Source organism: Macrosteles quadrilineatus, unplaced genomic scaffold (genome assembly GCF_028750875.1).
Source record: "Macrosteles quadrilineatus isolate MER2022 unplaced genomic scaffold, UCM_ALF_1.0 Scaffold_4__1_contigs__length_99947679, whole genome shotgun sequence".
Classification (NCBI taxonomy): Eukaryota; Metazoa; Arthropoda; class Insecta; order Hemiptera; family Cicadellidae; genus Macrosteles; species Macrosteles quadrilineatus.
Window position 1 is genome coordinate 24936343 of NW_026542597.1, and position 26192 is coordinate 24962534.

Genomic DNA, 26192 nt, shown 5'->3' on the forward strand with positions numbered 1-26192 from the left:
GTTGTTAATAAAAAAAAAAAAACAACGCTGCTGAATAAGTAAATAAAACTGTTAAGTGAATCTTTTAAATTTTAAGAACTGAACTGAAATGGCCAGTTTAAAAAACGGTCGTAGGTAAAACAATTGACATTTAGATAACACGGCTTTAAGTATAGACAACTGGCTAATCTTAAGATTGTGTTAGTGTTTCCAAATGAATAATGGGGCTAACAAAAATTTCACCTTAATTTTCATCGAAAATTACGTAAGAAAACGCAACCGCTATAACTGTGTATTTACTTATGCTTTCACGTAAACGCGCAGCTATAAAACGTCCATCGCGTGTCAATTCACCGCGCATGCGCACCTCCACAGAGACAGACTTGACCACACCACGCATGCGCACCGCCACGATAGAGACGGACCGGACCACACCGCGCATGCGCAACCCTTCATTAGACGCCAATCGATATCTCGCACGATATTTATTAATCATTAGTCCCGCATTCAGCGCTCGATAACGCACACTCATCACGTCACTTTCCCCGGACCAGTTACGTCATGACAATTAACTGTCCAGATCTATCGCTAATTATTTGTACGGCTGTCAGTCGTTCCCGCCAAATTGGGCGCCTCGTGGGCGGCTGGGCGGGTTTTACTTTCACATTCCTCACTCTCGCCTTCACCCGCCAATTTTGGTGATTTATGGCTACCGTGAAAACCCACCACCAGCTGGTTCATGTTTCAGAATTTGTATTTATAATCAACCAAATAAATGCTTCGGAGCTTCTAAACCCTTTTAGATAAAACTCAGTACATCTTCGCTAAGCTTGGGACAAACTATTGGAATATAATTTGCTCATTAATATTCATCCAAAATATTTGGCAATCTTAAAAATTATTATAGTATAGATATTGATATTAGGTATACTCTGTACTTGATTTGTTGATTATAGTTTTGATGATACAGATGCTTTACAGATTGAGCAATCTAATAGAGGTTTTGATCATTATTTTGTTTTAAATTTTAGTTTATATGTTTGTAATCAACATGGCACCCATGTAATGTCAATGTTGAGAGCATGGAATGTTCTTTTATCGATGTAATTCTTCTATTAATTGTGAAGTATACGTGATATTAAAGAATATTTCTATAAACAATTATTACTCCGTAATATAGGCCTACATACACAAAAAAGTCAATATCCTTTCGAACAAATACTGGAATATGTTGAAGATATTTACCACCACGTTTTGATTATAACAAAACTCAGGTCATATGTTTCAGGCATAAATCCAACAATGCATATGTTGAGGAAGAAATGTACCTTAAATAATTTCTGGACTAAAACTATGATGAAATAAATTCTTCGGACAGAAGGGTAGTTATAATTAATTGAGAAATATTGAAAATAAAATATTCAGATCAGCTGTTACGAGAGGTGAATATACTGTTGATCATATTCTAGGCTTTCGCACGGTAATAAATTACACTCGTAATTGATTGAATGAATACTATCATAGACTAATTTACAACAGTATATTGTAAAACCATTGAGTTTCGATACCACCCATCAAAATTCACTTTTCTAAAACTTAAAGTTTGGTGTGAGTTTTATGAAAAACTTAAGTAGTGCCTAAGTATGTATATTGCAAATCGACGAATCGTTTCTTTCTTTATGTAAATGTATGTGTCCCATTTACTCTTTGATCCTGGGAGAAATGTAAAAATATTATATTTGGACGCAAAGATTAAAAATGTTATCGATATTATCTATTATCTTATCTAATATTATCGATCCATAAGGAAAATACATGATGGGGTTTGTTTAACCTTCACTAAACCCCTTTTCTAACATTAATCTTTTCAACAGCCACAAACATATCTCGCGGAACCTTCACCCTTCGACCCAACGTGACTTACTCAGTTACTCGCGCCCGAACAGCGAACAGACACTCTACAAGTGGCAATTAATATGCAGACACATATCGCATGTTAGTAACGCAGTTATATCACATTTATGTCGTCGAGACGCTGGTTTCACAATAGAAAATACTCCAGTACAAACTGTACTAATGAATCACACTTGACTAATACCAGGCTAAACACACGGTAATGGTGGGCGAGCCAAGTTATGGGGCCCGGACCCGCTTACCGGTTTCAAATTCGATTGTTGATAGCGTTCGGTCGCGGCGTTCGACAACCAATTGGCCAGCGTGTAAATTAGTGCTCTCACCCTATTACTGTATCTTCCAAATTTCATTAGGTAAATCACACTAGGGCAATCGATTTGAATCTGCGGTAGCTTTTCAGCTGTTTAGTCCGACTGGCACGGTTTTTTGCTTATTAGAGTCGAGATTAGTTTTAGTGGTTTTAGATTGTGTTTTACAGGCTGCTGATGAATTTCGTGAACCCAGTTTCCTAATGGTCAAGAGTGTGGAAACGCAGTTTTATTCAGTGAATTTACTTAATTAACTAGGTTTTTAGTTTTGTTTTGTTCATTAGCCACAACATTTTAATTTTGTGCCAAATAAGAAATAAACTCTCATAAGGGAAAGTCGTCCATAAACGTTTATAATTTTGTGGACGTGACGGGATCAAGCCCGCCACCTCCACCCGAAGCTTCAGTCACCAATGACCGGGCTAGAAGTACAAATTAATCCAAATAGTTCGTCCCAAAATGATTCCTTACTTACAAATTCAACACTCGAAAGAAATAAATTTCCAGAAGCAACGAACACTCCCTCATCTTTAACAAAAATTACCATATTTACCTATTACTTTTTTCTTTTAAAAAACTCGTTAAACCCCTTCCAAACAAACATTCGATCGAAAACACACGATCCTGCACGTATTCACAACGTAAATTATGCAAATTAAAGAAAAGCAATACTCGGCAGAGGGGTGGCGATTGAAACAGTCGAAGGGCCGCAGTTAGGCTCTGAAACTCTCCCCTGAGCGACATCCCCGCTGTTTCTATCGCACAACCTGATACTCTCTAACTTTGTACTGAATGTTTCATTAAACTGTATTGTTAGAGCCCAGTATACACGTACTCAACGTAGAAAAGCCAGGGTAATGTCGTTGAGATTGAGAATCCAACGCCGGTGATCTAATTGTATGGATTGAGAATGGAGGTTTGTAAATAAGGTATAAGCGGGGTTTGTAGGAACGTTTATGACTGTTATATTAGCGCATTTTCTATAAGAAATAAGCTATTACCGTAGATGATTAGGCAAGACATATACCCAGAAGAAAGGTTTTACTTTTTTATTTTTGTGTTACTAGAGGCCAAAGCCCTATTAGTTGAAATTTTATTTATATATAGGCCTAAATATAAACCTGGCATTTTAAGGATATATTTTGTGAAAATCCAATCTGGTAAATTGAATTTCACTGTCTGCAGGTTTGTTGCTGCATTTTTTATTCCTGTAGCAGGAAATTCGTTGAACCTAATGTTATTTGAATAGGTAATATATCCGTCCTGTTTGAGTAAATATTTAATTCAAATCCAATCGACAAATGGAAATTCACTTAGTCTGCAGGTTTGCTGTGGTGGGTGTAAATTTATAGTTGGATGCTTAGCTGCCAATCATTAAATGGCCAGTTCAACACCCTAGTATGCTTTGATATAATTCGCAAGGTGCAGCCCAATGAATACTAAGAAATTGGAATTTTTGCAAGGTTATATATTTAGCCATGTGATAATAATGTGATCGGTGGTACGGAACCCAATTGAAGTTGTAGGTTTACGTATCTATAACAAACATTGGCTACTCCTAGAAGAAGATCTTTTCTCCGTCTTGAAAAATCCTCACACTCAAAAAGGTGTGACGGTAAAACTTTTATTTTCAAAATCCGTTGTTTAACTTTATCCACCAACTCATGGAACACAAAACCCGTGAATATCTGTTAAATACAAACCAAACTTATTTACTCACAAGAAAAAAAAGAAAAAATTAGGAAAACATCCTAGTAAATATCCTGGTTCGTAACATTCTGTACAGCTACAAAGATAACGATGATGAACTACAGATTATTACTTTTTCAAGAGAGAATATCGTTTTATGGATGAGGGAAAATTCTTTACGTGTTTTCACGAGTTTAGTATTGAAACTTGTCACGAGGAACTCCCATGTGGGACCTTTAAATGTGAAACTACCTAACTTTACACGCACGTCACTTTAAACACAAATACATTGCCTGTGAGTACATATTTTTAGTTAAAGGTCTTCATCTTTATAAATTATCTTCACATTTACTTGCATCATTTAAATGTTAATACAATTTAGTGTTTTGTGTTTCATAATTTCCCCAATACTATTAACCTAAATTTAGTTTTATGATAGTAATTACACTGGCATGCATTCCCGTACTTAAAAGAATGAAAAAAATAATAGAAATGTTGCATTTTTAATCTTTTTTTATTTGACTACAAAGCAATGACTACCATATTAAATTAACTGTACACAATAGACAATATGCGTGTTTTTGATATATTATGATGCAGCACAAAAATATTAAATTTTAGTATTAATACTCTAAAAAGGTATAGTAATACACGATCTAGTAAAAAGTATTACATTATGATTAACTACAAGTGTATAAATACTTGATAATTCAATTGAACCTTCCTTCATATTTAAATTCCGAATTAGCAAAAGTCTTAGGTAGTTAGCACAAAAGGTCTTTAAATTTACAACAATTAATTTATTTACATCAAAGTAACTTATTAAAATAATTAGCTACTGTTAGTTATACGAGTCATAACAATTCTTCCATAAATCATAAAAGGGTTTGATTTTTTTATCTAATAAGTGATTGCGTCCTAGGACAAGAAATTATAGCCTCATCATGAATTAGGCTTGTAACAAACACTATCTTATATTAATTTGGCTGGTTTCCAATTATTGCAAAAAAACTAGAAAACTTTACCATTAAAACTTGTATATTTTCCCAATTACTTTAATCGATTATTTATTATCAATAACTACTTCCCAGATTGAGTTCGCGAACGTTAACCAAATTAAACCGCCCTGTAATTTTCCAACAGTTTTCCCATCAAGTCTTGACAAAATTGCGCAAAAAGTATCAAAAGTAAAACTAATTTAATAATGGTGTTTAATTCCACTGAAAAACTCTGGGAGGCCGAAATTTAATGGAAATTAGTTAAGGATTAATCAGGGCAGAAAGCAGATGCTCTTAAGAAAATAACTTGTCTTCCGGCACCAGCAGCTCTTGGGGGGGAGGCGGGGGGGGGGGGGGCTTAGCTCAACTTTGAGCTTTGTTGCCAACTTTCCAAAGTAAAATTCGCGACTCTTTCAGTGAGTGCTTTCCCTCCCCAGAGACGTTTCTAATTTGTCTTTTTGTTGAAAAACGTTGCTGAGGACTTATTTTATCAATTTGCAAATTATCTAAGTGTACTCGAGCAAGGACTTTTAATGGTTCCGTGTCTCTTGGTCTGTTTCAAAGTCCCTTTTCTGTTGAGATGAATGACTTTTGTAAATGAAACTATTTTCGGTGTCGGTTAACCAATTATTTCTGGTTAGATATGGTTAGTAAATTATGAGAGATATTAATTTTTTTGCTATTTCACAACAATATTTTTCTTTTATATTTAACTATTATAAGTTAATTGTTGGTTGGCAAAAAGTTAGTTAGTATTAGGAATGGAAATTCTACATCAGCAATTATAACGATTCTGATAAATAGTACAAACTTTTGTCAAACTAAACATCCACGAAAATGTTCAGTCATCACTTACTTCCTCTTGCTATCAGTACAAATAAAGATATAGTAACCACTGTAGACAAAACTAGTACACCATATTTGTAGTAAAATTAGTACAATATTAGTACTATTCGTGCGAGTTAGGAATACGGACCATAGAACTACAACATAGTTCTATGATACGGACTCGTATTTGTCAATCTATTGGAATAACGATTAGGTATCTTTTCGAGCTAAAAGGTGGAAACTATCTAAAATCTCCACGCTAAAACCTGGCGACGAAAAAATGACCTATTCTTGAAGAAAGTTTCACTAAAACTTAACTAAAAATATTAGTTACACATATGACTATTAATAATACTTCAGTATCTAGACACTCCAATACTTAAAATTCAATGGTCAATGGTTAATGGAACAGTCATGGACAATGTTTGCAATTCATCACTCCCAAAAATAGTATTTAAACAATTCAAGCAATAATTGTAGTTAGGAACGAATACACCCCTTGGTACCTCGTGAGTGGATATATTTGTATAATCAACCTGGAATAACAATTAGGTAGGTATATTTTCTAATTTCAAACTGAAATTTAAACCAGAGTCTTAAACCAAGCTGAAATTATATTCTACAACGAAAACTTCCTATTTTGAAAACAATTTTCTGAAACCTCTCCTAAAACCTACCAATAAATAACACTAGTCACAGGTTATGTCATCGACACTCTTCAGGACATAATCACTTACAATAGTGAGAATATTGCTGTGACGTCATCGATTGTGCGTCTGTCAGATTGTCTGTTAACAATAGAGAACTGATCCTTTCACCATCGACACCTGATCCGACAGTCAGACACTCAAACGGCCCGCCATTGCACTCAATCACTGATCACTCGTGTGGCAACACTCAACACTCAAATCACCCGCAATGCAGCTACATCTGGAAATCTTTGTGTTACGTAAAACTATGCTAATGTTCAAGCTTTGTCCGTTAACTGTGAAGAAGAAGAAATATACACACAAGTTTAGCTTACTGTACTCTAAAAATGGGCCACCGATGGTGGTGTTAAATCACGATTTTTGAACTGTACTGCAAAAATACACCATCGTAGCCAATTTGTAGTCTAAGAGAATTTCCTGTTGTTGTTAGAGTTTCTAACAGGTCTATTCCCGTATAAAAAAACATTTGGTCAATTAATCTGTCAGAAGACGTTTTTATTTTGGCTGATTTTTATTAAGTGTAATAGGGATGTTTTCAAAAATACATCTATGATGTTTACGTCTATTTACAATGATAATGTGTTTACATATTTATGTACAACTTTGAATTTACCCCAAAAAAATAATGTCGCAAAAACGTTTTCAGTTTTTTAGTACATTGTCAATCCATATAAGAATCAAACTATAATGTACTAAATAAATAAACGTTCAGAACATTTAATCATAATATTCCAAAATGCATAACAAATGGTTTTTGTCTTACAACTTAACAAAATAAAAGGTTTATTTATTTCAATATTGTTTACCTATTCAATTTTTCTTATTTATCCAAAGTTTATTTCTACGATATAAATATTCTTCTAAGACAAGAATAACAAGTTTTAAAATTGTTTTTGTAATACTGCAAAACTGTGTAGTTTTTCTTATAAGACGATGCACTCTCTTGCAAATGATAGCTTATTCCCTTTAAGGGTAATTCGCAAAAACTTATCATTTTACATTCTGCTATTTATTTATTTTTATTTATTTATTTCATTGATTTATTTTTTTTACTATGGTGATATTATAATACTTGAACCATATACGAAATTGCATTTTAATATGAAACTGACTTATAAACCTTGGATCACAGGAATTTTCAGTGAACGAAATAGCCTATCCCACAAAACCTCTGAAATATCAACCTCCTAAAACCACCACTGAGCGCTTTCTGTCGGCTTTTGCTTGAACTACGTCGAACGCGTCTATACATAGAACGTTAACTCAATTCCCATTGCAATGAGAAGCTATTTTATTGATTTATCCATTCCATTTTTATAGACCTACCTTCACATTTGTATTAGTGTATTACAATTACCATAGAAAAGTTAATATTTCGAGATTTTATTTACATATTAAATAAATCTACGGACACCACAACATAGTTTATTGTATTTTTTTAACAAAATAAATCATGGCCTGTTTTATTTTTCCTTTAAATTAAATTCTTAGTTAGAAATGCACTAACTCAACTTAACTAACCATGTTAGGCTAACATGTTTCTTAACATGGAACTTTCATTTTGGAGATTGTGTATGTTTTTTAAATTTGATTCCCAAGCTGAAATTGCATGTTTACAAAAACATTTACGTGTCACTAACACGTTTTATTAAACATGAAAATTAGCATAACGTCTAACCCTTTTTATAAATGCATTTATATTGTAAGCTATTATTTTACTGTAAAAAAATAATACTGTCCATATTATAAAATGTTTCCATACACTTTGGCTATAAGTCTCCAACTGCTCTCGTTACAAGCGTGGTTGGTCTACATTCTAACCACATACACAACATTCTAACCATATTTTAATCTATTTAAAACTTAATATGAATGTTAACAGCTTAAGTGTAAGTGTGTTGACAAAATTTGGAAGATGTAAGTACTATATTATACAGAGAGTGCTAAAAAACAGTGGGGACATAATTTACGTATTGATTCCTTGGGTCAATATAAGTGAAAAAGCTTTTTATGTCCTTTCTCGCTCCGTTTCTGCTTCTGTCTGCCTGTATGTGCTTTTTTACAGAAACATTCTTAACTCCATAACAGTTTGAACTACAGTGTTAAGTTTTGCGAAAACTTTCATCTTATTGGCTGCTAATCTTTATATTAATTATTGGCTATCTTTGAATTAATAAAGGGGTAAACAAAAGTCTTAAACTGTTTCTCCTATGCAAAATACAGCAGAAATCGGTTAACAAAAATTGCTAGATGCATAACATGGATTTTCAACGTTTTCAACAATACCTCATTAAGCTTAGGTTGGACAAAAAGATAACTCAGAAATAAATTTATTTTACCTACGACCGTTTTTTAAAGTAGCCATTTCAGTCCAGTTCTTAGAATTGAAAAGTTTCACTTTACAGCTGTTTACTTTCATATCCGCATAGTTTCATTTCATATCCGCATAGTTTTCTCATATCCACACAGGTAACGGACCAATGAGGTTCAAGTATTGAGAGAAAAGAATTAAAATTGTAATGCTTCGAACGTAAACTAATCAGCTGATCAGCTGATCAGCTGATCAGTTGACCAATTTAATTGTTGATCCGACTTGTTCATGTTGATACTCGCGTATTCTTAATTAAGATGGTGGAAGTCCAAAAATAAATGAAATATTTGCCGAATTGTACCTGATACAATATTATTTATGGTAAGAATGCTGCTAGCAATGTAATATTTAACGAATTTTAACAAACACGTAATTACAGGAAATCAGCTGACTATACAACAAGTCGTTGCATCACTTTCAGTGGCAATGACAATACACGAAAACATAACCTCTCTATTAAGTTATCAGTAGTGATTGTTAGTAATTAAATCCAGATTGATAGTAATTAAAAAACGGTCGTAGGTAAAGTAGTGTACGCAACTCGCGTTAATAATCTTTACGACACTCGTAGAAGTTTTTAAGGCACTCGCCAAGGCTCGTACCTTAAATTTTCTACTCGTGTCGTAAAGAGTCACTTAACGCAATCGTTGCGTAAACTACTATTTTCCACGGTGCTCTCCATTTAAACATTGGTTTAACATTAATATTATTTTAATTGTGTCTCCACTTTTTAAACACCCTCTATGATACAACATTTGGAATTCTAATCATTAGGTAGTTACAATTTCCAACACCAACTTCAAACTTTCATTTAACCCTCCAAAATGTCCCCCTCCTACGCTTCTGTGGGGCTGTAAGTCAGTCGATTTGTTATTTTTAGCAAGTCAACTTGGCCAAACCGCTTGAGTGCATCTTGTTTACTTTTCCTGTAAGAGGATTTGTCCTGACTCGCCGCAGGCACCTGCTCAATCCTTTAACGTCCTGTAACGGCATTGTGTTATTTAAAAATTAAAACCCCCTATAACATAATCATTGACGAAATGAAATGGCATACATACTTGTGATTTCTTAACGTATATAGGGGAATTGAATACCAAATTACCTCAATTTGGTAGCTTAGTGTTATTTAGGATTTGAAAATTTAGATATTATTGTTTGGAGTTGCACTACCATAACTCATTTTTCCACTGAGACTTTACTACTAAAAAAACATTAGTAGTAACGAATTTTATGTGAGAATCATAAATAGCATTTAGTTAATTAAAATATATGTTGAGTATCCTCACTCTTCCTCAAATGATCGTACAGAAAATTTGAACTTTAAAAATAAAACATCACAAAACAACCATATAAATTATTGATACAACTGATTCGTTCTATCCTCATTTTCACATCGATTAATCGATATTTTATTCGATAACTTCACAATGATCAAGTAGTAGTAATGGTATTCTAAGCAGTAGGCAGCATAGATAAGACAAAATACTGCACGATAAGATGTTATTGACTATTACGACGTACCTAAGGAGGCAAATTGATACTTATCTATAATTGAAGGGAAAGGCTGTAAATAATGGCGATACTATACGTCTGTCGTTTGTCCTACAGCCAATGGAACTGCTCCCAGATTGTTATGAATATAGTCTACTCAGATTATTAAAAACCCCTTACAAAGCTAAACATTTTTACTCATAAGATTAAAAAACTTTAACTGTTCAGATGCCCTAATGGTTTAAAGTTGAATGGTCTTTTCCTACGGGGTTTTACGCTAAATCCAAAATGCAATCCATTTTATTGGAAAAAGCCATACGTACCCAAAGCAGAGGTATATTTTATCAAATTTAAAAAGCTCGCGACTTAACGCAATTCATTCGACATTCAATTTAGTCCAGTCAATCCGTTGTAAAAATCAACCATACGTGGACAAAATAATTATCGTTTTTCGTAGCCTTTACATGTAAACATAGTTGTTTGAAACATTTATTTACAAAACGTTAGTTTCGCCTTAATACTTATGAATAAATATTTTTTTAACAAATTTAATGATTTTATTGCAAATACATTTTTCCTACAGTTACCTAACAATGTACATGTTCTCTCACTCATTTGAGAAACCAAAGTGGCCAATTCCCTCATCAGGGAGACAATGTAAACATTGTCTCACTCTAATTACTTTGTCTCACTCCAGATTTGCAACGTGAAGGCACGAAATAGTGAGCGCGTAACATGCAGACAAGGTCGTATGCGCGCGAAATACGTTGGCAGCACTGGCTGTAAATCAGCTGGTCAGCTGTTGTACTGTTGTATCATTAAATGTCATATTAAAAGACATTCACTTCTGTGTAAAAATATGTCTAGATTCTTTACCAATTTATTTATTTATTTGTTTTATGGTAACTGTAGAAAAATATAATGTGCAACTCGAGTGCAAAGTGAAATTGCCTCACTCGAGAGAAATACTTACTCAGCGGAATTGTTTCTCCCTTTGCTCACTAGTTGCACAAATAACTATTATTGCGTAATAAGATATAAGGAAAAGAGAGATGACAAACCTGTATTATTTTTAAAAAACTAAATGTTAAATAAAAGTATTAAAGTACATGATCTAGTGAGCTATTAGAATATCACATTTTGAAAATAAAAAAAACTTAAAATAAAATTCCCTGTGTGTATATACAAATGCACAGTAATTATTACATCTTATAGGTTGCAAAATTTCCAAAACTCGTAAAATTCCCATGCTATTCTTATGTAAAATGATAACATTTTGTAGTTTGCTTGTTTATTGATAAATTTAGTCCAAATTTTGACAATTTATTTAAAACCAAGCTATTATTATTTCAATAAAAAGACATGTCATTGCCTTCCCTGTATCAGCAAACCTAGGTACTCATCAATCTCAATATTATTAAAAAAGGAAATATACCTTTAAAGAAATATTTTAGCAAAATTCCAACTAGGCAATTAGAAATTCGGTTAGTCAGTAGGTTTGCTGAGGCGGGGATATTTACCATCGTTGGTTGGATCATAACCACGTGTCGTACTAGAATAAATTACTAATTAACAACAAAAAAGGTATATGAATAGTTATTTTTATTTTTGGATTTAGCAAATTTAAGTCCAAATGAAAGATTATACAACCATCCCCTCTACGATCAATAATTTAAATAATGGACTCTAACCCCTTCTCACCGCAAATTATTGTGCGTGGAACTGACATTGTGGATTGCTGTCAATTTCCTCAATACAATGGAAACCCTGGACCGCTTACGCAAGGGTCTTATTTATTATTATACATTTGTTTCGAGGCATGAAATATTAGGTCTAACGGTGTACATGTTAAATATATTACTTGGAACATGTTATGCTGGATTAAATCTAACATTGATGTTTCAAACGATGAAAACAGGGGAATTGAGATTTCTGTTTTTGTTGAATAGGAATGTATTAATATTATATAGGCTGGACAGAAAAATTATACAAGATTACGATATTTTAAACGGTGCTTGTTTATTATGGCTTCCATAATTGTGGGGGAGCGAGCTGGTATAGTGGCTAGAGCGCGGGACTTCGGTTCCAGAGGTCCCGCGTTCAAATCCCGGCTAATCACCAATGGATTTTATCCATGTGATAATGCCGCAACCCCAAGGTCTAGCCTGAAGTAAAGTGAAAAACAATTCCGGGCCTAGTGTCCTAGGACAAAACAATATGGCTTCCCTAACATTCTCTGTTTAAGTATACTTTACAAAAACAGTCTTAAACAGATAAAAAAATGAGTTGTAATTATATTTCACCGTTTGACAATGAATGTTTGATTTGGATTTTTTAGTAATTTCAACAATCATGAAATTCTTAAAAATTAGTTTCCAAAATACCTTTAAATAAAAAAATCAACAAGCTCACCACAAATATTATATTTTATATTTTGCTCAAAACCATTAAAAAACTAATCTTTGTAGCATTTACAGGAAAATGTAAAGCAGGTGAAATGGAATCAGAACTTTATTGGGCTGTGAATGTTTGAACAATACATAAATTATTAGACACACAGACGCACGCTTAGGACGCAGACAAGATGAATCTTTCAACATCTAATCAGACAGAATAAACAGTCCAGCAGCTGACGTTTCGCTCATTTTACACAGAAACATGTGGATTGTTAACGAAGAAAAATTGAAATTCCTCTTAACATTTTACTAAGTGCAGTTGAAAACTGTTTCAGGTATAATTTTTACTTGCTAGAAGTTTTTATTGTTTATTTAAGCAATTAAATTGGTCGATTATAATGTGTTAACTCCCTAGTTTTATCATTATTTTGGACCAGCTTCAGTTAATCTTCTGTGCAGAGAGAATTTTTGTGTAGGGTACTAATTGTTTCTGGATTTTTTTTAAACATTTCAACTATTTAAACATTTGTATTACTGTAATAAATTTTTAATTTTTTTTTCATTTTATCATTTATTATTTGTTAATTTAAGCATACTCGCAAATAGTTTATGGTATAAAGGTTTTTGGTGCACAATTATAGAACGGTTTTACACGTAAAAAATAATTTAAGAAGGAACTTTGCCAAGACAAATAAACATTCACACACTCAATAAAAGAAATAGGAAATTAATAACAAAACAACGATTGAACCAAATCCAACTGATTCAAGAAATAAAAATCACAACTACCTTTCCAAAATACAAAAGTTGATAAGAGTTTTTAGTGTTTTGAAAGGGAGTTAAAATTATTTCTAGTGGCCAAAGCACTTTGCAGTTTTAATTAAATATTCTTGGCAAAATAATTCTAATTAAACTTTAACAAAATAAAAATAGAAATTTTGATCATTAAAATAAACATTGTTTTCTACATGTCGGTTTACTATCTTATTATTATAATGTTTGATGAATTTTGGAACGCAATTCTGTATTTATGGATAAAGTGTATTTGAATTGAATTGAACTTGTTAACCCTAACCTTCTAGTAAAGCAACATTCAAAGTCAATGGTTTACCAATTATAAAATAAATTGAAACTACGTTACTAAGTAAGCCATGTAATATCAGCGATCCCTTGGATAACACTTTTTTGCCAATTAAAATATCTAAACATCTAAGTACTTTCATAATATATCGCAATTAAGGTTTATCATAAAGCAAAAACAAAACTTAAACAAACCAACTGCATTTCTGAAGACTACATATCGTATTTTAAGAGTTGCTAACCGATAAAATGTTCCAATGAAGTATATATGAGAAAACATCTGTGTTTCACCAAAACCCAGACTTGCTGAAAACTAAAAACTCCATCTTATCAAATACATTACAGTATTTACAGTTGATCTATTGTTTAGCTTCTAAGAGACACAAACAAGCTATAAATAGATGGGTCCTGGAAACACATTGTGAGCATAATACGAGCTGAGTATGTAAGCTTATTAACATTGGAGCTACATACTGTGTCTTAACATGATTCTGAGTATTCCACTACAATTTTCAAACAAACTTGGGGTGCAAATAGAAATTAATTAGAAAGCTATCAAATGATTAAACAATAATTATTGACAATTTTATTAGCCGTTTAATACATACAAATAATCTTGTTTTTCCGATAGTTGAAAGTTACATTTTCGTATTGTAATTGGATTTCAGAATATTATTCTTTTTTGATCACATAGTATTTTTATTTCATTAATGTAGATTACATAATTTATCATAGTACGTACTTCAAAATGTTATTAGGAGAAGCCACCAAAGTACTTATTATTTATATTATACATACTTTCGAGACAGCTCCTAAGAACGATTATAAAAAAAATGAAGTAATTTTAATTGTAGTTTGATGCACGCCAGTAATTCAGTACATAATAAATAGAAATCTTTATGATATAAGTAGCTAAAGATACAAATAGTAAAGTTTTTGGTCAAGATTTCTTTTAAATTTTAAGGCAGCGGAAACATCTATTCATTATGCTTTCGTCTTTAAAGGGTTTCCTACAAAAAAGAACTTGCATGCATAAACAAAAGCTCGGGCTATTCTTGGATATTCTCTTCTCTTTATGCAAAGTTTGGAGTAGTAACAAGATGTCGGAATGACGTGACCCAAAGCAGTCCAAACTTCTCGAGTCGAGTGATAGGAAATACAGGCAATACGTCAGTGAGCAAACAACTGTATTGCACTAGTTAAAATACCAGTACATCAGTTGTACCACTTGGAAAAACAACATGAATAGTAACACAAATAAGGGTTCCAGCAAAAACTAATTGTTTGGCGTTATGGAAATAAATTGTAAAAAAGTTAAGCATTTTAATAGAAAGTGGTCGTTACTAATCTCAGTTCAACAATTTTAAAGTAAATACGAGAAAAACTTTTCAAAGATACAATTTTTCAATCATCCGTCGGCATATTTCAACCAAAGAGGAAATGTTTTATTTAAAACTATTGATTCGACTTATTTAAAACTTGCTAGAACTTTATTAATTATTATTGCTACGAAAGCCGGTGTGCATTTTAATGAGTTTTGTTTTACATGAACCTTTGTCGTTATTTTCACTGTATGGCCATGCTATTATCCAACATGATTCAATTACATGGGTAAAACAATGTAATATATTTTCCGTCAACACTTCCAAAAGTGTAACGTATGCATTGTAAGAAAAATATTTTTTTTCATTCCCCATACTTTGTTACAGGCCATGCCTAATTACGTGTAAAATAATGATGGTTTACGAGGAAAAGGGAAGGAAAATATGATGGGGTTTCACGATGGAAATAAATTATTTAATTAAAACTTGAATTTCCAAGGATGAGAAGGAAACAGTGCGAGAGGCCTAGCAGGCTGAAATAAGGCGTAAACTCGATCTTCCTGGTTTAGACCCCTAATATTTATGACTTTTAATTTGAATTCAGTCTGCTAAAATTAGGATTTCCATTTTCCATTCTATAACTAGATTTCGAGTTGAATCTTGCTTGACAAGAAATAAACTTGGCCTGTAACTGTATCTAATTCTAAGCAACTTGTAGCCTATTTTTGCAAAAACTTGAGTAAGGAATGTCATTATAATATAATGAATAGAAGTAATTTTGAACCTATGTAAATATGATTTACTGAATAATCAAACCCTAAATTCAGTAAGCAAAAAAAATAAACTATCAAGTTCCGTAAAAGCTTAAACTACAGAATACGTAGGCATATAGACGCAAAATAGCATATTTTGATGTTTTTTCTAGAGAACTTATTTGAATAATAGTGCAATTAAAAAAGACCGGCAGTAAAGATCGCAAATTCAATAGCTACTTGGTTCTTTCAAAATGCATTTACGACACTTGAATTGTAAGTTTGTATAGTGTTTTAGAAATATTAAATTTAATATTCTATTAATCCTCGAGGAAATTTTTGAAGGACTAATTTAGTATAAAAATCATTGATTTTACACATATACCTATTAATTAATTACTTGCTAGTTGATAACAAAACACCACAGAACAACCCATTAGCCTAATGAACTTATTGAAGATAACCAATATATAAAATTCATTTATTTTAACTGGTTCACAAATGAGAGCCACTAAGCAATTGTTTTTATTTTTAAAATTACCTTTTATAAAATTAAATTGTCTATAACTTAATGACATATTTTTGTGTTAACCATTAATTGAATAATGTGAATTAATTAAACACAATATTATTTAACCAACGTCTCTGAGTAAAAGAGGCAAAAATAACTAACCAATCGAATCAATGTATTTTTTTTCGTTTCCATCCAATTATTTATTTCCTCATTAGTTAACTAAAGTTACGTACCAATAAGTAAAGAATCAAATTAAATTTAAAAAGCTGTTGTGTGGAAATACTTTAGTTTGAAAAGATATTTTATATCGGAATAGTCTTGAGTGAGTTATAAACACTTGAAATAATTTTGATACGAGTAAATTACAATCAATACAAACAATCTTCTCGAACAAAAGTATTTCCACACAATAGCTTTTAAATTTGTATATGATAACTAAGCTAATTGCACAATTTATAACAAAATAATACCTAGAACTAAGCTGTAAATATACAGTAAACACCATAGAAAAATGTGTAACCAGTATAGCCAGTGTAACCAGTACAATCCTTTCAAATATAAGTCAAGTCTTAGTAAAAGCATGCCATTACAGAAAATAAATATTTTTTTTAATAATTGTGCTGTTCATTGACAATTTTAAAAAAGTTTTCTAATTTAATTACTTACTACACAGGGCATTACTTAGAAATGTTGCCTTCTTCAAAACCCATTTCACGTCCTTGTCTTAACCTCCTATTTATGGAGTTTAATTTGGAATCTGCTGCCAGCAATTAGGCTTATCATGCTTTATTTCTTCATTAGATTGCGAAAGCTTAAACAATTTTCTTTTACTTATCTTTTGTTATATCTAAATTTGTATTGTAGGCTAAGTAAAAACATTATGAGTCTCAAATTATATAAAACTAAAACGCAAAAGACATGGGTGAAAGGAGGAATTTTTTTTGTGTACGTTAGGATTCCTTTGTTCTAGTTAAGTTAATTACCCATTGTATACGTTATGTTAAGCCTTGAGTTGTTTTATTTCTTTCTTCATTTCTAACTCCTATAACAACTTTTGGGTTTTTCAAACAATAATATAATAGTGTTTTTGTGGTATTAACTGTGAAATCTACTAGGGCAATTGATTATGTCCTAATTTTGTACATATGTAAAATAATGAAACCCAAGTAAAAATTTAAATTGTTTATGAATCTATTTTCCCAATGACAATGACAAAGCTGGGATTGTCAGACCAGATACAGTCTCGACGAAATGACACCAGAATAACAGCCCGGGTCACGAACAGCTTACAAATGGGTAAAAGTGGAATATAAATTGGTTCATATGGAAGAGACGAACATAAAATCGCTCGTGAAGCAAGATATATTTACAGCAAAGTTGTTTTTGAAAGTAGAACCGATAAGGAGTATATACGTATAGTAAAGATGTGTCTAAAATGACTTTGAATTTAATTTAATATGGTATTTTTCTATAAAGGGTATACAAAACCGATGGACTACCGTAATATGTGTATAGGGCCTAACGAAAACTCAGTCTTCCTCTAGTGTTTCTTTGTCTAGCTTATGATTATTAAAAACCCCAGTTTGGCAATGGTTTTCAATTCAAACCTAATATTAAATTCCAGAATGATACAATTGTTCAGATTTCTAGAGTTTCAATCACTCGACTTCTCTGTTTTCACCCCACGCAGTAATTCATTGTTGTGCTTATTTTTTAGCCTATTAAAATTTATAAAGGTATTCTGCACATTTACGGGAAAATATATTTTTAATTGTATGCGCAAATTTTCTCTGTGATGCACACGACTTGAAAAAAGGTTTTTAACTTTCACTAAAGCTGGTCAGAATACATTTAGTCGGATCTAGTTGGAATCCACGACCATAAGGTTAGCTCTAAGCCTCGTTGTCTGGGTCATTACCCTTAACCATTGAAGGTCGTTTCATTTAGAGGACTTTAGCAGGAGATCAAGGGATCAGCTGATCACATTGTGCTTCAGCTTGACGTTAGAAACGTGCTACAGTCACCAATAATCACTTCTCTGCCTAACTTGGGTTTAACTAGAAGCTGTTAGCTGTATGCTAATACTAACTTCGATTTTGTACCTCCATGACGCCTGTTTTTGGAATATCAAAAGGTTTTACTCTGTTTTACAATTCTTAAACACAGAGTCAATTTTTTTTTAATAGCTATTTAGTATAATATTTTTATAGCCAGATTTATACCAAGGAATTGTAAACTGAAAGTAGCAGTTCAACCTGTGAAAGATTTATTTTTGAATTATTTGGCATATGCTATAAACGTTAGATATGTTATACAACGCCAGGAAAGATGCCCCTTTACAAAACACCGTTTAAGATGGTCTCAGAGCATATTTTAAGGGATTTCTACTGGGCGACAGTGGCGCCGGACTTACAGGGGGGTCTGGGGAGTAGACCATCAAAAGGGGGGTCCGAGGGTTCCCCCCGGAAATTTGTGCATAAATTAAAGTGAAAATCACACATTTCTTCGTATATTTTAATGGATTTTTCGATTATATTTGCTTGTAAATGGTCCATATAAACCCACTTAATTACGTATTCTAGAACGTTGTAACACGCTAAGGCTCCCTTCACAACCTCTTGGGCCAAAATCATAGCTCAATACTCTAAAATATTTACATAATGTTATTTTTTTTATTCCGATACATTTAAAATGTGAATCATTTAAAAAAATATGCCGGCACCACCCAAAGCCACTGGGCGACAAGATCTCAGCACATTTTAACATGTTATTTTATGCCCTGCCCTGGATGGTCTTACAAATGTTACATAACACGAATACTCATTTATATGTTTCTGATATATCTGTAATGAAAAATGCTATTCCGTTTTCTGTGGTCCCCTAATATGGAGTGAGTTGCAAAAAGACATGTAAAACTTAGTTAGTGGCAAAACATTATAATTTTATTATATGTTTTTACTATGCATTGAAAATTATATTGAGAGGCAATTTTTACTAATTATTATGTTGTTGGTGTTAAATATTATGAGAAATTAACTGTTTCAAAACTTTATTTTTCAAAATTAGGAGGTTGGTAGTTTTACTTCTGAATGAAACAACAATAATAGTATCGTAGTAGTTTAGGGTCAAAGACCAAACCACCCTAGAATGAACAAATTCGGTGCCCCCCCCCCCCCCCGAACTCAACCTTTCATGCCTTTCCAGCATCTAATGTTTTTAACCATAATTTTTACATACCACAAGTTTGCAAACAACTTATATTGATATAACGGAGTCATAGCCCTTTAATTAACGTTATTCGTCCATTAAAAGTTAAGTGAGCTTTGTCAACGTTTGAGCTAAGCTAACGAAACATTATAGTTTGCCTCAAGCTTGGAATGCACTAAGCAAGAGATTGCTAAACAGAGTACAGACTGTTTCCCTGATGGCAATATTTAGCAGAGCGTGTAGCAATTAGAAGCTCCAATTTCATGTACCTTATTAGCAGTGTATTAGGCAATACGTCGACATGCAAGGCCAAATTACGCTTGATTTGCAGGTGTACTTCTGGGTTATATGCAATAGATGTATGTGTATATTACTAAAATAAAATCTTACAATACACAGGTACAGTTCTGGATAATGTTTTCAGTCTATGTAAATATCGATAAAAATGTTTAATTCAATGTAAATGTCGATTAACTGTTTTTGTAACAGGGATTCAAGAAGAGGGCCACCTGCTCTCTCTGACTTTAACATAGCGCTGGCCATATAGGTTAGGTTAGTTTGAATCAGTTTAGTTTATGATAATGACAAACAAAATACCATTTACAAAAGTTTACCTCATAAACTCATGAAAAAAGAGGACACGAATACAAATTGACGTCTTTGTAAATTTATCTCTTTAACAAGTTACAAAAAATGTCAACTCATAAATGTTACCTTGTTTATTATTGAACTAAACTAAGCCAAAGTAAACTAACCTAACCTAACCACCGCTGTACAGTGTGAAATGTCATTTTAAAAATATCCTTTAGCTTAAAATGTTTATAATCCATACAATCGACATTGTATCGCGCGAAAACAATATCCAATAGATCTATATCAAACTACTATTTCACCTAATAATATATCGTAGGATCTTTGCGGAACTGTACCCCGGTACTCTTTAAAAACTAAATTATCAATTTTATTTTTCTTATTTTTTTTTATTTAAGTTGTTTAAAAATAATCTCGTCTATATCAAGCAAAATAAATAATGTCGAATAATTTTATTTTTTTTGTCATTGCTCGTTGCGATTTTGATTATTATAACCTAACCATAAAATCTATATAGACTAGTTGTAGTTCAATGTTTGCATAGTTTACTTAGCTTACTCTAGTAAACATTATGTTTAGCTTTTCTCACTACACTGGTTAATGAAGACATTTATGTTACTTTAGTTTACGGTAGCCTTCGGTTCGGTAAAAAGGTTAGAATGTACTAAATAAACTAGTATGTTATCGCAACGCACAGTCGGTGGCTTGGTAAAATTAATCTTTTTTTCAAACTAGCTACAAGATGAAATTTAAACTGTCTAAAAATCTAAAGGTAGTTGGTTCATTTTTAACTGGGATTGATTCTATAACATATTGATTCATCATTAGACTATCAAATGACCTATCAAAATTTCCACGTTATATAGTAATAAGTCCAGGTTTAAACACATAAAATCAACGATAAAAAATCATAGGGATGCAATTTTTAAGTGATTTATCAATGCTCAACTACTAAGAAACAATGGTTACGTATCCAAATAACAGTTTGAACGTTTTTTCAGCTACCAACTAGCTAAGTATAGAGCTATGCACACACGTAAAATGACGCCATGTTTGATATGGACTCTGGAACGGGGCTGAGAGCCTTTCAGCTACTTGACGTGTTTGTACAGATCTGACCTTTATCAGCTCAGATAATGTATCTTAAATGTATCTCGCACATCAGCTTTATCATAGCTTACGTTTAAAACGAAGCTGAGAAATGCTTCATTTAAATTTTATTTTATCTATGTTAAAAGAATCAATATGCAGTTTTTTTTATTTAAATATAGTGCGGCTGAAAAGTCACTACCTATTTTTATTTAATGATTGTCATAACTTTTTATGCCGTTTGAGGACAAATAAACATGTACATTTAAACATGGATTAATGCAATTTGTAATGGAGCACGTTTAACCTCGCCATATGCACCTGCATTGTTCACACTTTTTCTTATCTAACCGATACATTTTAACAGAATTTTGAATAAAGTCTTGTGGAAAATTACCAAGAACATCTAAAATGGAAACTTCCAATGCATGTAGAGTCTTTGGATTCCTTGAAAACCTGTTCTTTTGCCCATCCCTACAAAAAGAAATCACAATGCGTAAGGCCTGGGCTACGAGCAGGCAAGTGATGTGGACTACTCATCAGATCCATTTATCGAGGAATGTATCGTAAAAATATCATTTAAGCCAATGTCGTAGATAAAATAATATACCTACCAAATTAATTAGGTGATTTGTTCTTATAAGTAGTTTTAGTTTTAAATGATCAAAATGTTTAGAATATATTCAAGATGTATGTATTTTAATCTGGCATTTAGTATTGCCTGCGAATGGCCGACTGCTAAACTTACTTATGAAGTAAGGGTTTTGCATTATGGATCATACTCTGAGATGGATGCTTGAAGAGTTTATGAATACTTTAGTAGCTAATCAAGAATCATAAACGTTTCAACCCTTTATGCTTTAGTTATTATTAAATATTTACGATGGAACATTTCGTAATGTTGGACGAAATTTATAAAAATTGTTGCAGATTAAGTTCTAAATATACATGATATAAAATATTATATAGAGCCTGATTTTTAAAGCATTACCTTTGGTTGACTCCTCTTTGCGTCATATCAGTTTTCATAAACAACTTACTTTGCATACAAGAATTTAACTAACTGATTAAATTTGTATCAACACAATTCACTAATGCTACTATCTAAATTAATCTGTTTCCAGTTTAATTTTTCCCGATTCAGTATTCAACTTGTTATAAAATTTCCAACAATTGAAAGAATGTCTTAAGTTTTTTTATAGTCACCTTTATTTAATTTTTAACTGTTTTACCTAACCTAAAGATAAAATCAACGTTAATTTGTTTTTTTATCACTTCGTAAATAAAACATCAGCCATTTTATATTTTTTGCACAAACAATTTTACCTTTGGATTGTTTCATCCTTTCTTTATGGTATTAAGTATGTATGTCAAGGTAATAGCCTTTGTCAAATACAAAATACCCCTACTTCAGCAAACCTACTAATCAAATTTTTATTTGCCTAGTTGGATCTTTATTCAAATTTTGCTTTAAACTATCAAATTTATTTCCTATTAGAACTAACATTAGATTTAAGTCTTAAAATCTAATGTTAGTCTGCAGCAAACCTAAGTAGACTTAGGTTTGCTGCTGCGGGGCAGGTAAAAGTGTCTTAACTAAATGTTAATAGTATATGATGAAACGTACGAATTGGCCAAATTTGATTTACATATATACATACACAAGACACGTTTACTTCCACTACAAACGTTTACTTTTTCACCGTAAAATAACATGGTAATTTCAAATTTACAGTTTCATGGATTCCCCGTAACCAGCCCAACAAAGTGGTTTAAAAATACAATATTTTATGTTTTTTTTAATTAAAAACTAATACCCAATAATAATACCCTAATCATATAGTCCGATCATTTCCAAAACTACAAACGATTTCGAATCTGCAATCTTAGTCAAGCCCAAACAGAGATGGTTAAGTGCAGTGTTGCTGTATAGATTTTATCGTATATATTGTCGTATGTATTGTCGTATATATAGGTCGTATCGTGAAGTAACAACAAACTACAAACGTTTTTTTAATGCCTAGGAACGTAAAAAAATTTTCATGATTTACAGGTATTTTAAATATCTTGCAGGAACGTTGGCCACTAAAGACACCAAAAAGTGGAAATGAGAAGCCAGCTATAAACAGTCCTGCCGGAGTATCAAAGGACCAAGTTGATTAATTCTGGATTGATCTCGATAGAGGTGAGAAACTCAAACACTACTCCAGCAGTTTAGGTGAAACTCCAACTTGGATTGATTTCAGTTTGAAACTAAAATGTTTGAGCTTATTTAGATTTGAAACCAGAAATGACCAAGTATCACCTGCATATCTATGAAATTTCGCTTAAATATCCGTACCTCGTAGGTAAAATGTGAAATGTCTAAACATTCTAGTAGGAATGATCCTGGCTACAAGTAAGGAAGGATTTGTCTACCTTTTTGTTGGGCTTTTAGGGTCTTTTTATTCATAACTGTAAGGGTTTTCAGTACTGCAAATGTATCGAAAATATATCTTTTATGGATCTTCCGTAATTTTTTAAAGTAGGCTTCATGGTACATGTTTTTGCAAGAAGATTGATTGTTAGTTTTACACATTTTAAATACTAACCTAAGTAAGTCTTGTTTTTGAAAGGCCTACTTTCAAAATACTTGATATAAAAATGTTATTAATTATCATATTTTGAAGTATATTAAACTACTGTGATTAATCAAGGCTTTTGTAATATCTACGACAGTATTTTTGTCCTAACAAATTAACACTAGGTTTAATTTACATAAGCAGCCTAAGATCCAATCTCTTAATAGTTACCTTTTGTTTCCAATATTTCTGTAGATGCCACCAACGAAGAGCACATTTAAGATCATCTCAAAACAAATATCTCGATTTTAAGATCAACACAAAGACCCAATACAGTCAGTAAAAACACGCTAAACAAGAAAATAAACATAGCACACGCACTAACAAATTCACAGTGTACACTACAGCATAGCTTCGGCTGATGTATCAGTAATAAGTAACGATTCAACAATCAGCTGATTAGTTAATAGCGCACAGCTGACTGATTTACTAGGTGATCATGCTATGTTACAGCTATATGCATCCGGTCTTCATAACGAAGTTAATCACCGAATTAATAACTGGTCAGGATAGTATTTTTGTACTATTTAAGAATAGTTGTTATATACTCAACGGGAGCCACTCTGGGAAATAATATTTTGTAGCCCTAAGTCATCAAAAATTATTTAAAAAATTGAATTTCTCAAACTACACAATTAATTATAGGTAAAAAGGTCATTGCCATCCAATATGTACAAAAAATTTGAATTCTGGTTTTGCACGTTCTATTATTTATTGACTATGTATCTCACTAAGAGCAATGACGTCATCCATGTAACTGTTATCCATACAAACCTAGGAGGATTAAACATTAATGTTTAATCCTCCTAGATACAAACCTGAACTTGATACAAACCATTACTCACTTTCCGTGTCCGGAAATCAGACTTCGCTTTTCCAAAAATTAGCTACCGATATGGCTTTGTCATTCGCATTTAAAAGATCACAATGTGCAAGACTGGTCTAGGCGTGGACAGATCAGCAGATGGCCAGGATCCTGAACAGCACCACATGCACACAAGATGTTTTCTTCGTCTGGTAAGAGACCCCATTTCTGCATGTTTGTCTTGCATTTTGGTACCTCGACCCTGATTCGATTTAGGGTCTTCCACACCGTGTAATGAAGGCCTCCACCAGGAGCCAGTTCCTCCCTGGCTAGTATGGGAGGGTTAGTCAACGTGGCCTCCCACCTTGCCACCCGATTGCTTGAGAGTGATCCATCCAGGACTCGTGTCCGTGATAAAAAGCTCTTTCTGGACCGAAGCCGTCGCTCTGCAGGTTGGTGGCCGTGTAATGGGTGACGAGGGTCTGTCTCTTGCTTAGTCCTTTCTGCGTCAGCAGCGACATCACGTCGGATTGATGGAGGGGCGATTACTACGATAGGATAACGTTTGTGTATTGGGGTTGGTTTCAAACACCCAGTTACAATCCGAGCCATGTAATTGACTACAGTGTCAACCTTTTTTGCATGTGACGATGCTTTCCATACTGGTGCAGCGTACTCCGCAGCCGACACACTGAGCGCTAAAGCTGAGGTTCTGAGGACATTATGGTTAGCACCCCAGCATCTGCTGGTGAGCTTCCTGATGATATTATTCCTCGCCGAGACTTTACCTCTTGTCGCAATACAATGCGCCTTAAATGTCAGTGTGCGGTCCAGTATGACACCAAGGGTGTATACAAACCATTGACTATATACCACAAGTCAATGATACAAACTTAATTGAATGGTATGAAATGTTTAAGCAATTAATTAAGCACTGCCTGCTTTTAGTGGAAATTTCCAAAATAATACAACTCAACTTTACTAAATAGTAATTAGATACTATTAGTGCTTTTAAGAATTCCTATTTCTGCAGAGTGTTTAACAATGAGTTTAAATCGAAAAGCTTTATCACTTTTTACTTTATGCGAGTCTGACAATTAAAAGCCCGTACAAAAACAACGTGTCTATCTGCTTAAACACTTTAAATCATAAGCATAAATTACAAACAATAGCCAAATAATTATAATATTTTATAAATTCAAATGATAAACAAGTCTACTACTGAATTCTAGCTAGGAATATACATGGGGAGTCGTCTATGAAATTGATTTGATATTTAAAACCACTATGTAAATTATGAAAATGGTAATCAAAACTCTGTACGGAATTATTTATTCTAAATTACCTGATTAGAAACCGTGCTTTCAAATATAGAACATCTATTAAACTTGTCTAAGGACAGGAACTAATAAACTCTTGGATCACTTTGGAACGCTAAAACTTGCTCATACTATACAATACAAATTACATTTTTATTTTGATCACCAGTAGTTTTTTGCATTCAACTATCAAGCTATTCAAAAATTA